Source organism: Neovison vison, chromosome X (genome assembly GCF_020171115.1).
Source record: "Neovison vison isolate M4711 chromosome X, ASM_NN_V1, whole genome shotgun sequence".
Classification (NCBI taxonomy): Eukaryota; Metazoa; Chordata; class Mammalia; order Carnivora; family Mustelidae; genus Neogale; species Neogale vison.
In genome coordinates, this window is record NC_058105.1 from 19,069,043 (window position 1) to 19,084,512 (window position 15,470).

The following is a 15,470-nucleotide window of genomic DNA, read 5'->3' on the forward strand; positions in this document are numbered from 1 at the left end:
TCAGAAAGGATGAATACCCAACTTTTGTAGCAACATGGACCGGACTGGAAGAGATCATGCTGAGTGAAATAAGTCAAGCAGAGAGAGTCAACTATCATATGGTTTCACTTATTTGTGGAGCGTAACAAATATCATGGAGGACAAGGGGTGTTAGAGAGGAGAAGGGAGTTGGGGTAAATTGGAAGGGGAGGTGAATCATGAGAGACTATGGACTCTGAAAAAACAATCTGAGTGGTTGGAAGTGGCGGGGGGGTGGGAGGTTGGAGTACCAGGTGGTGGGTATTATAGAGGGCACGGCTTGCATGGAGCACTGGGTGCGGTGAAAAAATAATGAATACTGTTTTTCTGAAAATAAATAAATTGGAAAAAAAATAAAAAATATAAATGCTATGGGACCATAAAAAATGTACACTTATTTCACCCAAATTTTAGATTGACTAAAACATGAAATTCTACAGAAAAAGAGAAAGAAAGAGACATATGTATGGTCTCACTTCTGTGTGGAACCTGGAAAGGCTGAACTCAGGCATGGAGAATAGGGGTGGTTACCAGGAGTTGGGGGCTGGGGGAATTGAGGAGGTGTTGGTTAAAGGACACAAATTTCCACTTCTAAGATGAATATGTGCTGGGGACCTAACGCACAGCGTGGTGATTACAGTTAATAATAGTATGGATATCTTTGAAAGTTGCTAATAGAGTAGACTCTTAAATGTTCCCACTGCAAGAAAGAAGCGGTAATTAGGTGATGTGAGGGAGATGTCAGCTGATGCTCTAGTGGTGATCAGTTTGCAGTATATAAGGGTATCATATCATCAAATTACACACCTTCAATTTAGACTGTGTTATATGTCGGTTATATCTCCATAAAGCTGGGACAATATAAATTAACCCACATCTTCCTTAAATCTGAATTCAAAGAACAACTTAGTCTAAAAGTTCTGAGGCAGATTTCTTGTCCTGGTTCTGCCGGAACACGCTGGGCTTTATTTCTCTCCTCTGTAAAGCAAATGGATCTCACCAATTATTGTTTCTAAGGAAAATTTTCTCCAGTCAACAGAGAAAACGTGGAAGCCACAGAAAGCCATAGGTAATGGAACAAGAATCACAGAGAATTCCACAGTTTAGTTGTGACCGTTAAGTACATTTGGGCTCTTTTCCTGTTCCTATGCTATTTTCACCGTCATGGTGTCACACTATCTATACAAAATGTGAACTGCTTTGCCACGGAAGCATTTTCCCACGGTACTAGACAATTGTTCAAGGGTCTTCTAGCTCTGTGATTTCAAGTGTGTTTAGTTTCTTATGGTCAGTATAAAGACTATCAAAAATCATGGCGAATAACATTTCTCTTTTTCCAATAAGCAAGACAATATAAAGCTATTCATGGAAAATGAATGGAATAAATGTAAAAATAAATTATTTGTAAACTTAGAAGGCATTATGAAGACCCTTTATTTGTACTTGTTAGCCATGGTTTGGATTATAGCCCAAAGAAGAGTTCAGCCTGGTGAATTGAAGAACAGATGGTACCATTCCTTTCTCCCCAGGGAGAAGTGTATGATACATATGTCTAGAAGTTAGCTTTTATGAAAATTACTGGAGAGGAACAAATATCATGTTTAGAAAAACCAGAAAACTTCTCTGATTTTGGAAGTTTAGAGTATAATTTTAACACCTGGCAAAAAAGTGAAACAATATTGCTCTGTGGAGTAGAATGAAGATGGCTGACTGGCTTTGAGAATGAACTATGGCAGGCTTTATGTGAAAATAAAACAGCACTAAGAAATCAAGAAGGCAACACTGGAAGTTTGGACTTTGGCCAGATGTTGAACCAATACCTCCTATATACAAGGCATTGGCCCTAGGCACGTAGCATCTAAGGAAAGCAGAAGCACTCTTATTGCTTGTAGGAACTCACAGATGAGTCATGAGATGAAGGGGGACATTTGGACGCAACTCGTTTTAGGTGAGGTGCAGAGTACTGAGTGTCCTGGCAGACAGACACCTGAGATGTTCTAGGAATTTCTTTCTTCTGTTGACCTGGAGCCATCAATGTTCCATTGGGTCAGTCATTCCAGCCCAGGAAGGAATCCTGGGGCTTGGCAGCGTCACATACAAGCGCGGAACACACAGTAAGCTTTCCTTCCATTCAGCTGAGATCTGAATTTAATGCCAAAGGTAACTCAAGAGCAGCAGCGCCTTTACTAAAAGGGCGAGAGGAACACTCCCCAAGTCCAATTATTAAAATGGCCAGGGATGAGGTGAAATCACACCTGCCAGAGGACGCGGTATCAGAGGTTTCAAAATTTCAAAGGGAAACCATTTCCAAGCCTCCAGGAGGAGGTCCCAGAGAGGCAATTAGAAGGCCCTTCTCATGAAAGGGTTCAGAAGTATTTACAAGAGCATGCCCAAGAGAAGGCATTTATTTCTGGGCTACTGACACCGAGGTTGCTTTCCTCCCTAATTAAGTCTCTAGATCTCTGGAAACCAAGTATTTCAGTACCTTCCTGCCAACTTTGACCCTAAGTGGCACGGGAACCTAACATTTTCACCTACGTTTTACCAAGTGCCAGGATAACAGGCCAAGCAACTCGGCAACAGTCACCTGGGTGATTTTCAATCTCTGGACGGTTGACAAAAAGTGATTTAGTTTGATGTCAACATCATACCTCAGGGTAGCATACCTTGACTCCTTAGGCAGAAGTCTGGTTCCTTTTCTTATGCTCACACTTTTCCCTCTGTGTTTTACTTATCTGCTTGCTTGTGTATCTCCCCCACTGGGCCTGATTTTAGGAGGAGAGACTCTGTGTCCTTGCTCACCGTTGTTTGCACAGTGTCTAGCCCAGTGCCTGGAACATTACTACACACTCAATAAACAGCAGTCAAAGGAAAGAAGGCTAGGACAACCTGTGCGGGGCCATCGCGAAGTGGATAGGATTGGCTCTCATATGAGAAGAGAATGCCATGGGAAGGCAGTTGAGAGAGCTCTGCCCAGGGTCAGCCAGTTCCTCGGAGATTTGCCTACATCGGTGGTGCCATGGCTGGAGCTGCCCTGCTGCACAAGGACCTTTTCCTCATTCCAGTCGGCGAGGCTCAGGAATGATGGCACCGGCGAAGCCAACTTGATTGATACTCTGATACCATTGCAAGACCCAAGTGAGGACCTCAGAGTCCATGCGCTACAACTTCCGCCTTTTAAAGATGGAGAAACTATGGCACAGAAGTCAACAGCTGTCGTCCCTGAGGCACTAGGTAGCAGAGGAAACGTTCACCCCCATGTCTCCGGACATCCAGGCCACTGTTCCTCCCTCTGCAGTTGGCTGCCTCTCCTAAGGCCTGAAACTCAACAGGCCAGCATTTCAAGGGCAGCTCCCCGAAGGAAGTAGCCATGTGGGTCTGGGGGATCTCTTCCCCCTTTTCCCACCTTAGTGTCCCCAGTGGGAAAAGCGGCCTTGTAATGTATGCCTCCCAGAACCATGGGGAGCTAGCCTTAGAGGAAGCAGTGCTTGTAGTGTTCGTAGCGGAGTGCCTGTTACATGACTGGTTCCCATCTCTTAAGTCCCTTCTCTTCCATCTGGGCACATAGGACCTTTCTCGACACTTAGAAATGAAGAGGGTCTTCAGTGGTTGGGAAGAGTCAGCTCTGCAGAGGGTCTCAGCTGCTCAGACCCATCTCATCCTTCAGGAGACACATGTGGAGCTCAGCCCTGCACCCATGGGCTCTTGCTCTGAAGAGACTCTCCTCCCTCTTCACTCCTGACATCCCCCAAGGAAACACAGCCTCAAAACACAGACTTTCCAATCTTCCTAGTAAAATGAATGAAAGAACCTTTTAGGGAATAAAGTGATTTCTCTTTAGCTCCTCTTGTTTACTTTTCCATAAGCTCCCAGGATGGCTTACATGTTGGCTGTTAATCACACCATCTGTTCAAACTGTACTCAGTAAATGATTCAATTCATACTTTTCTTCTAAAAGAATCTTTTTAAGGATGGTGTTTATGTCTCTGTTATCCTCATAGTACTATGAGCTATTTTAACTTTGCTATTGTTGTGAACGCATATTGAATCCTTCACTTGTTAAATGTATATAACAAGACAACTCCTCTGCATTTGTTCCACTCAACTCTTGGCTTAGAGGGGAGAGAATGCTATTTACTAGAGATTCTATATTGTTTAAAGGATAAAAATAATGATGATGTTCCAACCAATATTTTCTTTGGTATCTTGAATTTAGTAACAGTCACTGGGTTCTAGCTATGTGAGACTGTTCGGGCCAAGCCCAAATGAGCAGAATATTCTTAGCCATCAGGAAGCACCAGCTCTGCTGAGGAGCCTAGCTGCTCAGATGCATCTCGTCTTTCAGGAGGCGAAGTTGCCCCTGGTTTAGAGAGGTACCTGGGAAGAAGAGTCTGGATCTCCCCCAGCAAGTCCAGGTCCAAAACTTAGGTGATAGTAGACTTGGGCAGGAAGTAAAAGGGCTGGTGGTACTTTTAGGGAAAAGACAGGCCTTGGAGTTAGTAGGAGATTGGGGGTGGACTTCTTACTGTTACAGAATACTCTGTGGACCCCTGAAGGTTCTGTATCCATATGAGTGTCTGTGAGAAGTTCACACAATAGCATGACTTTGTCCTAGTGCTGGTCCGTATAGATGCCATTCTCTCCTGCTTTCTAAGACCTGTAGCTGCATGGAAGGTGTGTTACATTGTGCAATCATGTACACAATATGAGAATTATACAAAGTCGGCACATATAAACTTGTGCGTGGGGACCCCAGTGAAGAAGGGATTTGTTTTTCATGTCAAGAGATAAAAGGTAGTTGACAAAGGCTCAAATTAGAGGAGATAATCTTGCTGGGTTTCTAAGATTGGGTAGTTTACTAGTTCTAAATGCCCACATCTTACAGAGTCTACATCAATATTGTGCATACAGCTGGAAATGAATGTGTTTGTGGGGATGGTAATATGTTTGTATGGTTGAGTCAGCAGCAGTCAGGACACCTGTGTGGGATGGGTTCAGATCTCTGAAGGTCTTAAGTTTCACAAATTAAGAGTTTAGCTTCTTGCCTTCACATAAGTGGACATCACTGAGGACTCTGACACAATCTCAGAAAGATGGTTCACCGTAGTGTGTAACCTGTATTGGATCAGGTTGCCCATGAAACCATTTCTTAAGTTGTTGTAATAGTCAAAGCAAGAAATGATGAGGGCTGAAGTTAATGGAGAGGTGGTAGGATGGCAGACTAGGGATGGATTTGAGATTTGTCACAGGAGTAGAATAGGCAACAACTGAAGGATAATTAAAAATTAAAGCTTGTAATGAGAGAGGAAGAGGATTAGAAGATGTCTTTCCAATGGATTGTGGCACCATTAAATAAAATCCAAAAAAGAAGATGAAGGGGAGATTTAAGGGGAGAGGTGAATCTATGTATTTTTAAATGGTCTGATTTGGGTTGTTTGCATACTTGAGATAGATATGGGTCCATTTTCCATGAATGCATGTGACTGGAGCTCAGAAGAGATGTCTGAGCGCTAAATAGAATTTTGGTAGTTATTACTATAAATAATTATTAGACAGTGTTCATGAGTTTGACCTTGCTCCAACCAACATCTGCTCAGTTTGTCTTAGAAAAGCCATGTTTAACCCATGCCATGATATTTTCTCTCCTCATGGTTTGGGGTGGAGAATTAAATAATTATAAAGCAATAATCACCAAGTATGCAGTGAATAATAATAAATCAGTATGTAGGTAGTAAAGGAATTAACAGTATGGATAGGGTTGAAAATTCCATAAATATCTATATTCCCTACATATGCAGGGAGGTATCCTTAGTCAGAGATGTTGAGTATTGGGACACTCTGGGATTTAAGAAACAACAACAAAAAAAAAAATAAGCAAAGGGAAAAACAAAAAGAGAGAGGCAAACCAAGAAATCGACTCTTAACTATAGAGAAAAATCTGGGGGCTACTGGAGGGCTGGAGGGGTGGTGGGTGGCAGGATGTGTTAAATGTGTGACGGGATTAAGAAGGTCACTTGTCCTGATGAGCACTGGGTGTTATATGGATGTGCTGAAGCACTATATTGTACACCTGAAGCTAATATTACATTGTGTGTTAACTAGCTGGAATTTAAATAAAAACTTCAAAAAATAGTAATAAAAATGAAACATTACAGAGCAAGACATAGTTGCCTTCAAAGGGAAAGAACAAACTGGTAGGGATAATGTCTGAGAATTAGTTTCAGCTTCAAGGGACAGAAAACTTAATATTGAGTGGTTTATACAAAATGGATGATTTTTTTGTGTGTTTCATGTAACAGGTAGCTAAGATGATAGGTCCAGAATAGCCATGGTAGTTCTACAACATTCATTGATTCATACCCCTTCCAGCTAACCATTCTGCCCTCATTCTCACAGAGAAAGGAATGTTGGTAGAACTCTAGATATCACATTTATATTCTACACATCAGGATGGAGGACAGGGAAAAAATGGGGGCTGATTTGCTTTTATTTAGGACTTTCTAGAAATTCCCCACAACACTTTTACTTCTACTTCATTGTTAAGAAATTTGGTTGCCCAGACACACTTAGCTTCAAGAGAAGCTGGGAGCTATAGATTAAAAAAATTTTGGGGCGCCTGGGTGGCTCAGTGGGTTAAGCCTCTGCCTTCGGCTCAGGTCATGGTCCCAGGGTCCTGGGATCGAGCCCCACATCGGGCTCTCTGCTGAGCGGGGAGCCTGCTTCCCCCTCTCTCTCTGCCTACTTGTGATCTCTGTCTGTCAAATAAATAAAAAAAATTAAAAAAAAATTTTTAAAGATTTTATTTATTTATTTGACAGATAGAGATCACAAGTAGGCAGAGAGGCAGGCCGAGAGAGAGGGGGAAGCAGGCTTCCTGCCGAGCAGAGAGCCCAATGCGGCCTCAATCCCAGGACCCTGAGACATGTCCTGAGCCAAAGGCAGAGGCTTAACCCACTCTGCCACCCAGGTGCCCTAAATTTTTTTTTTAATTTAAATTTTAGTTAACACTCAGTACAATATTGGTTTCAGGAGTAGAATTAACTGATTCATCAACAATAGCCTGACTGTGGAGAGAGCCCAAATGTCCATTGACAGATGAATGAATAAAGAAGATGTAGCATATATCTACAATAGAATATGACTCACCCATCAAAAAGAATGAAATTTTGCCATTTGCAGTGACGTGGATGGGGCTAGAGAATATTATGCTAAGTGAAATAAGTCAGTCTGGGGACTATAGATTTTTAGTTAGTTATGTTGTCACCTGAATACAATTTAGTAATCTGTCACCAAAGAAGATTGGGAGAATAGATAATGGTATAGACAACTAACACTCTGCCACGGGACATAATACCAAATTGGCCCCATCTGGTGTAAAGAAATACTGAAAGGAAAGAATCACCTAGTAGTGCCATGGGAAGACTTCCAGTCAGTCTGATAAGCAGAACATATTTTAAGAAAATTTGTCCAGGCAAATACTTGACATCAGAGGGATCCAACATGAGTTATCAGGGATGCTCTCACAGGTACTTAGAGAAGAGTAAAGAAAAATATGGGAGCAAGCAACATTTAGAAAGTAACACAAACAATCAAATTGTGTATACCTGAAAGATCAGTCTGTATGTAGAAGGACCCCAGTCACAGTATCCCATCGCAGGACAGGAGGCTAATTCATGGATGGTGGTGGTGATGATAGAGAACCTTGACTGACAAAAGCACAGCAAGTTCTGTTTCCTAAAAGGAGTGATATACTAAGAGATGTCTAAGGCAGAAGCATAGGTCCAGAACCGAGATACAAAGAGTGGAATAACAAAAAGACGGACTGGTTTTTGAGTCCCCAGGAGGGACCTCATAAGAGTGGTTCCCAAAATTTTGGGTTTCACATACAAAGTACATTTTTTTTTTCAAAGTGAACTTGCCATAGTGTTGGCAACTTTTTATTTTCTAAGTAAGGATATATTAAAAACAAAACAACCAACTGTCCACAATTTACAAAACTTATTATTTCATTGTAAAGACTATCTTAGGTAAAAAATTAGAAAACAAATTCAAAACAAAGAAAAAATCTTGTCTAAAATTCAAAATGTGCAAAAGTATGGGCAATAATAAAGCTCCTCTCTACCATTCTTCCTTTATCACCCAGTTTACTTCTCTGGAGGCAGCCACCATTATCTGTTCTTTAGACATCCTCCCAAGATATTGCATGTTTAAGTAAATAAAACATGTGTGTGTATAGTATTCCATACCTACCATTTTTACTAAAAATATCTTGAAAGGCATTGCATGTCAATACATAGAGAATTTTCTAATTCTTATTATGTATGCATAGTAGTCCATTGTATGGATTTACCAAATTTAAGTCATTTATTAATGGACATTTTAATTTTTTCCAACCATTTGCTATTCTAAACAGTGCTTCAGTGAATTGTCTTTTAAATTTAATGAAACTAAATCTTAAGGGCTCTTAGTTTTCATTTTATTTCATTACAGACTGGTAAAAACTTTACCAGCACCAGCACCTTTTTATGTACTTGGGAAATACTTTTCTGTAGTTTTCTACAACCTTGAAGTCAGTCAAACTTGTGAAATAAGCCATTTGTTTTTGGCTGTCAGTTACCTCCTTTATGAAAAAGTGGAATCCTTTCAAAAATGTGGTCTAGCTCACTAAGCAGGGTCTGAGTTTCTGTTTCCAACTGCTTGTCATACTTCCTTCTCTGTGTTGAAATATTTTCCCTATTTGGTTTTTCCTATTGTCATTTGAAACCAGCCACTCCCATAACATGCAAGAGATTTGATATGACTAGACATGGAATAATTAAAGATGCCAGATGTAGCAACAAAAGGACAAGACTTTGAATACAACTCAGGCATTTGGGTGGATTTGGCGCAGGGAGAAAAGGCCATCCTCTGGTGTTAGGATATATTAGGCATCTTTTTTGTACATCCTGGCTTCACTTATACATTATTTTAGCTGTCACCATGGTGATCAGCTATGTGGGTTCCAACATACTTCATGCAGGTGCAACAATATGTGGACAATACCTTGCCTCATGCCTTCATCATATGCCTCTTAACTCCTGAGCTGGGATTTACTAGTGAAAACTACTGTGAGACCATCTGCCTACATATATATGTCAACCTGGAAGCATGAAGAACTGGGTGGATGGGTGAATCTTTATCCATTAGGAGATAGGAGATGATGACTAAACTTATCCCCCTGGAGGCAGTGCCAAATAGTGGTTAAGGGTCCTGGAATTATGCAGTTTGAGCTCAAATCCTAATTCTACCATTTATATGCTGTGTGACATGGGCTAGTTGTTTAACCTCTCTGGATCCCAGTTTCTTCATTGGTTAGTGTGGAGAAGAGTAGTACCTAACTGAGAGGGTGGGTGCATGTTTTCCATGAGATCACATATATAAGGCATTTAGCATAGAGCAGGGCATGGAGCAAGTATGTAGAGAAATTTGGTTAATAATGATCTATTCACCACATTACTGTCTTCCAATTTGCCCTCAGAAATTTTGAAAAAAAAATCCATCCCTCTCTTTCCACCCAGGAATGGGATGGAGTTTATACAACTTCTTAAGCAATTCAATTGGATTAAACAAAGATTTTCAGTTGAGGTCAGCTCAATAATACATCCTTGAATTAGCTTTCCCTGCTTTCTTGATTCATCATTGATGTCCCTCTTTCTTCCTCTCTGAAGTTGTGCTCCCAATATAATATCTGCCCCTAATTACTCTGCCTCAAATCTAGGTACTGCTATGAGACGACACCTTATAGGCAGACAATCATCACTCAGGAATTTTGACAGCAGAAAGGTGTACTCCAGGGGCACCTGGGTGACTCAGTTAAGCGTCTGCCTTCAGCTCATGTCATGATCCCAGGGTCCTGGGGTCGAGCCTCATGTCGGGCTCTCTGCTCAGTGGGGAACCTGCTTCTCCCTCTCTCTCTGTAGCTCCTACATCTTGTGCTCTCTCTCTCTCAAATAAATAAATAAATAAATAAAATCTTAAAAAAAAAAAAAAAAGAATGGTGTACTCCAGGTCAGGTAGGGTTCTAGTCTCTGGAAAAAGAAGGGAACACTGCTTGCAAAAGTAAGGCTGCTCCTGAGTCCTAGAAAGCCTAGACTACTAGACAGCTGACCAGACCCAAAGAACTAATTGGAAAAAGATAATGGAAGTTAACTGGGACACAGCATTAAATATGGAATAGAAGCTGATTGTCCTGATATTGAATCACCAACATATTTAGAGTTTCCTATATACTCCTTGCCTAAATTCAAGACTGAAATTAGGGTGGGGCTCAATATGTGGACAGGTAGGCAAAGTAATCCCTGCTATGTGGAAAGAAGAGTTTCACAGACCAAAGACTGAATGACATAGAAATTGACAAGAAAGGCAGCATTCCTATGTTTATTGGTAGATGGGATGAAACAAGTAATATACTCCTCATGCAGATCCCATATTTCTTGGTTTAGCATTTCACTTTATGACCCATATGAATTTTTCACCTGTTTGATTAGAGTACTTAAACATGCCACCAAAATGAATGGCAATCAATTTGCATTACAATTTACCTTAAGGCACAGCCTTAGATGTACCATGGAAGCTTCACTGGATTTATAGTCAAGATACCTGAGTGTAAGTTGTGCCCTTTAGTAAACCCTTTGACTTCTCTGAATCTCTTTTCTGTTCTGAAAGTGGGGCTAATATTTGCTTTATCTATCTTATAGGCTTGCTGTGAGTGTGAAATGTGATAATACCTGTGAAAATAATATATAAATTGCTAAGTGTTTTGTAAATACTGGCTACTATTACAAGAAAGTATCTTTAGTACTGAGTGGAATAGAGCTCTTTATATTATTTGCCTTAAGTTTTGCATATGATACAAATGCAGTAATATGGTTTCAGGGTGGATAAGTTTCATATATTTATGATAGGTTACTGGGCCACTGCTTTGTCCTTTCTAGCCTGCTGCCAGAAATATGGCTCTCAAGCCCCTGTTTATGCAGCAAATTTCTCATTATCCTCTGGGAAAGTCCCAGTTTGGATGTCATTTTGCAAACAAGATCATTAGGGATAAAAAAAAATCACTGAATCATTGACATGTAAGTATAGAGTCCTGAATGATCCAAGGCAGAAATCTGTTCTCTGTGGGAAGCTTTATTCTTTATTCTCAATGTTATAGCAAAGCAAAAGAATTATAAAATAAAATGTCTTAATGTTTAAGGACTTTTGTGTGATTTTACCTACATAAAATTTTTCACTCCCTTCATCCCCATTAAACTGTTACCTGATATCCACACTACCATATCAGTGTCTTTTAGGTGGGATTGCCCACAATCCTGATACTCAAAAGTGTGGTCTACATACCGGTAGCATTGGAATCACCTGAAAGCTTGCCAGAAATCTAGAAATCCAGAGTTTCAGATAATAACCCTGACCTATTGAATCAGAGTTTGCATTTCATCAAGATTCCCCCATGTGATTCACAAAGTTTGAAAACCAAGGGTTTATGTTAACCTCCCCTCTTAAGTCAGCCCTCTTCAATCTTCTTAACCCCTTAGGTTTTATTCCTGTGCTTCACTCTGCTTTGATCTGAGATCCTTACAGCAATCCCTTACTCTAGCCCTCTGAACAAGTCTTTCTTTGTAATATACATATGCTCCCCACATGTCTGAAATTCCACTTTTCCTAATGTATGTTGATTTACCAACCAACTTGGTGTCCCTGTTGCTTTCAACACGTAAATATATACTGTATATATTGTAGCTCTACCTCTTTGGAACACAATCTCACACCTCTACCCGTTAATCTCGGTCAGTACTGGGTAAGCTAGACCAACTCCATAGGAAGGAAGGAAATAGGAGAAAGCCAATTTGGCAATACCATAGAAGTTACCTAGAATAGATGGGGTATGCACATCTGAAACTTGATAAATTTCTTATTCCTCTAGTCTAAGATTTTCAGCAGTCATCTGGTCCTTTTCAGAGTGTAAGTCCCTGGAAGATATGCAGAGATCTCTCTTTACTTTTTACACTCTCATTTCTGTTTGTGGGCAGGGAAGTAATAGGGTAGACAAAACAAAGCAATAGCTGATCTAGAAGTCATTGTGATCAGATTCTGGAAATTACAAACTCATTGCAGCAAACATACAAAGATAAATGGCATACCATGCAGAATGTGGAGTGTGCCTTCCTGCCATATCTTCTTCCCCCCCAATCAGGTGAACACCATGGCTACCTAGCTGCTTCAGAGCTAGTATGTGAAATTTGTTGCTCTTAGCGGATTAGTATTTGTGGCTAGTATTTGTGGCAATCCCTTCTCTGGGAAGAGGCAGTTTATAAGCAAGGGCATACTGTTTCATTTGTATTTAAAAGAACAGTTCCCCTCCTTATGTGGTACCACAGAGACTAAACTGTTCTTTCTATCTCAATTTCTAGCACCCACTTTTCCTTGGTTATGATTATAATTAGTGAAAAATAAATTCATGCACTAGAGAACCATCTTCAGTATCCATGTTCTTAAAGATGAAATTGTCACGGAAGAGTCTTTTGACAATAACTGACTTTCATTGTATTGGGTCTGAGATAGGTTAATCTTTTATTCAATTCTGTTTTCTGGACAATTGTGAAAGAGCAAAGGACTGGTGACTCCTTGAAAAGGATGCTGGACAAGAAACCTGCAGCCATCAGATGGTTATCCTTCCTTTGACTACCTTCATTAGGGCATCTTTCAACATCCTTGTTTTTCAGAGTATAAATGAATGAGTTCAGCATGGGTGTTACTGCCCCATACAACACTGAAATGATCTTATCCTCCTCCTGGGACAATTGAGAGTGTGGGCACATTACATGAAGATTGCTGTCCCATAGTAAATGAAGATCACAGTCAAGTGGAAACCACGGGTAGAAAAAAACCTTGAGTCTGGCCTCTGCAGGGTGGATCGTCAGGATAGCCACAGCAATATGGAAACTGCTTCTTGTGAAATTACATGCAGTCCTTGCCTGGCATAACTATACTATCCTGTAGCTGAATTAGAACTCAAAGAACCAGTGTGAATCATAGGAAAGAGCACTGAAGTAAGGGCATTTTAGTTTTGGTTTGACCATTTACTTGCTGTGTAATCTAAGCGAGCTGCAGTCTCATTATCTATAGGTTAATCTATAGGTTAAAAAATCTATCGGTTAAAAAAAACACTTAGCATATGTTTCTTACCTCACAGAACTGTGAAGTCCTAACAAAATAATGGGTTGGAAAATGCTGTGAAAATTATAAATATATTCAGACATAAAAGTGATGACTGTTTCTGAAAGAAGGAATACAACTAAGATTTCCCCTAATTTAACCTTATTGTTGCTTTTCAAGATAAAAGGGAATATAGGAATTCAGTAGTTGCATTTATAAGCACCTTTCCTTCTGCTCTAATGATAGAAACAATATTCAGTCAGAGAAGAGCTTTAGAAACCATTTAAGTATTGGAACAGATCTCCCACCATCTCTGAATTCTTTTCAGTAGGCCCTTACAAGAACAACAGAATCTCACCACTCTTGTTCAACATAGTATTAGAAGTCCTAGCAACAGCAATCAGACAACAAAGAGAAATAAAAGGTATCCAAATTGGTAATGAAGAAGTCAAACTCTCTCTCTTTGCAGATGACATGATTCTTTATATGGAAAACCCAAAAGACTCCACCCCCAAACTACTAGAACTCATACAACAATTCAGCAACGTGGCAGGATACAAAGTCAATGTACAGAAATCAGTGGCTTTCTTATACACTAATAATGAAAATACAGAAAGGGAAATTAGAGAATCGATTCCATTTACTCTAGCACCAAGAACCATAAGATACCTGGGAATAAACCTAACCAAAGAGGTAAAGGAGCTGTACTTGAGGAACTACAGAACACTCATGAAAGAAATTGAAGAAGACACAAAAAGATGGAAGACCATTCCATGCTCTTGGATTGGAAGAATAAACATTGTTAAAATGTCTATACTGCCTAGAGCAATCTATACTTTTAATGCTATTCCGATCAAAATTCCACTGGCATTCTTCAAAGAGCTGGAGCAAATAATCCTAAAATTTGTATGGAATCAGAAGAGACCCTGAATCGCTAAGGAAATGTTGAAAAACAAAAATAAAATGGGGGGCATCACGTTACCTGATTTCAAGCTTTACTACAAAGCTGTGATCACCAAGACAGCATGGTACTGGCATAAAAACAGACACATAGACCAGTGGAACAGAGTAGAGAGCCCAGATATGGACCCTCAACTCTATGGTCAAATAATCTTCAACAAAACAGGAAAAAATATACAGTGGAAAAAAGACAGTCTCTTCAATAAATGGTGCTAGGAAAACTGGGCAGCTATATGTAGAAGAATGAAACTCGACCATTCTCTTACACTGTACACAAAGATAAACTCAAAATGGGTAAAACACCTCAGTGTGAGACAGGAATCCATCAGAATCCTAGAGGAGAACATAGGCAGTAATCTCTTCGATATCAGCCACAGCAACTTCTTTCAAGATATGTCTCCAAAGACAAAGGAAACAAAAGCGAAGATGAACTTTTGGGACTTCATCAAAATCAAAAGCTTCTGCACAGCAAAGGAAACAGTCAAGAAAACAAAGAGGCAACCCACGGAATGGGAGAAGATATTTGCAAATGACAGTACAGAAAAAAGGTTGATATCCAGGATCTATAATGAACTCCTCAAACTCAACCCACATGAAACAGAAAATCATATCAAAAAATGGGCAGAAGATATGGACAGACACTTCTCCAATGAAGACATACAAATGGCTATCAGACACATGAAAAAATGATCATCATCACTAGCCCTCAGGGAGATGCAAATTAAAACTACATTGAGATATCACCTTACACCAGTTAGAATGGCCAAAATTAGCAAGACAGGAAACAACATGTGTTGGAGGGATGTGGAGAAAGGGAAACCCTCTTCCACTGTTGGTGGGAATGCAAGTTGGTGCAGCCACTTTGGAGAACAGTGTGGAGATTCCTCAAGAAATTAAAAATAGAGCTTGCCTATGACCCTGCCATTGCACTCTTGGGTATTTACCCCAAAGATACAGATGTCGTGAAAAGAAGGGCCATCTGTACCCCAATGTTTATAGCAGCAATGGCCATGGTCGCCAAACTGTGGAAAGAACCCTTCAGTGGACGAATGGATAAGGAAGATGTGGTCCATATACACTATGGAGTATTATGCCTCCATCAGAAAGGACGAATACCCAACTTTTGTAGCAACATGGACGGGACTGGAAGAGATTATGCTGAGTGAAATAAGTCAAGCAGAGAGAGTCAATTATCATATGGTTTCACTTATTTGTGGAGCATAACAAATAGCATGGAGGACATGGGGAGATAGAGAGGAGAAGGGAGTTGGGGGAAATTGGAAGGGGAGGTGAACCATGAG

The 15,470-nt window shown here is 40.2% G+C and overlaps 1 pseudogene; it reads right to left on the reverse strand.

Annotated features, from left to right (window-relative positions):
• Positions 1-11,824: 11,824 nt before the first annotated feature.
• LOC122896502 overlaps positions 11,825-15,470 on the reverse strand; it is a 41,840-nt pseudogene continuing 38,194 nt past the window's right edge.